Raw genomic sequence first — 1,379 nt, forward strand, 5'->3', positions numbered from 1 at the left:
AGCTTACTTTTGCCCTGATTTATTACCCCTAAGCCCATTGTATAATGCTTCTAACATTCTTCTCTATTTTAGGTCCACTGAACTGAACAGAACAGAATTTCCTGTAACAGCATGATCAGAGCGGATATGGAGGGGAGAGTTTTAGGGGAGAGTCTCCTCAGAGCAAGATACCTGGGTTAACTCTTTAGGTCTTGCTCTCTTTCAGAGGCACACGTCAGGTCTCCCCATCTTCCCTCATTACCCACCAGGTACACCCTGGTCCTTGAGCAAAGACAATCCCATGGATGGGTTTGCCTTTTCTAATGGGATGAGAAACCCACACTGACTTCCCCAGTCATTTCCCCATGTGTAGTACCGGGACTATCCCCTCCCACAGTGTGTAGGGGTTTTGTTTGGGCAGAACCAGGGCAGTTGGCAGATCCCCTAGTGTTGACCAACCAAGTGGCATCAGCTAAATTTGCCTCCCAATGCTTCCATGTCCCATTACCTAACGGTCTTAACATAGTTTTCAACAGTCCATTATACCTCTCAGTCTTCTCAGAGGCTTGTGGGGGATAAGGGATGTGATAGATCCAGTCGATGCCATGTTTCTTTGCCAAGAACTTATGAGATTATTCCGAAAGTGAGTCCTATCATCTGAATCAATTCTCTCTGGGGTCCCATGTCACCACAGAATGTGCCTCTCAAGGTCTAAGTTGGTGTTTTGAGCAGTGGCCTGGTTTACAGGGGATGTTTCCAGCCAGTCAGTTGTTGCCTCTATCATGGTGAGTATGTAGCTCTTGCCTTGGCATGTTCGTGGCAGTGGTCCAATGTAGTCAATTTGCCAGGCTTCACCATATTGAAAATCCAGTCACCGCCCTCTATTACAAGGAGATTTAACTCTCGTGTCTGGCTTAATTGTCACACACGTTTCACATTTTTGAATAACCTGTGTGATGGCCTCCATGGTCAGGTCCACCCCTCGATCATGAGCCCATCTGTACGTTGAATCTCTTCCTAGATGTCCTGATGTTTCATGGACCCATCAGGCTATAAATAGTTCACCCTTCTGTTCCCAGTCCAAGTCTACCTGGGCTATTCCAATCTTGGCAGCCTTATCCACCTGCTCACTGTTCTGATGTTCTTCAGTGGCACGACCTTTAGACATGAGCATCAAAGTGACTCACTTTCAGAGTCGTGTTTTCCACCCATGCAGCAATGTCCTTCCACAATGCAGCAGCCCAGATGGGTTTACCCCTGCGTTGCCAATTGGCCTTCTTCCATTGCTGTAACCACCCCCATAGGGCATTAGCCACTGTCCAGGAGTCAGTACAGAGGTATAGCACAGGTCACTTTTCTCATTTGGCAATCTTTAGGGCTAGTTGGATGGTTTTCTCTCC

Source organism: Empidonax traillii, unplaced genomic scaffold, assembly GCF_003031625.1.
Source record: "Empidonax traillii isolate 1590-97213 ecotype Southwest subspecies unplaced genomic scaffold, ASM303162v1 scaffold942:size440630, whole genome shotgun sequence".
In the NCBI taxonomy this organism is placed as follows: domain Eukaryota; kingdom Metazoa; phylum Chordata; class Aves; order Passeriformes; family Tyrannidae; genus Empidonax; species Empidonax traillii.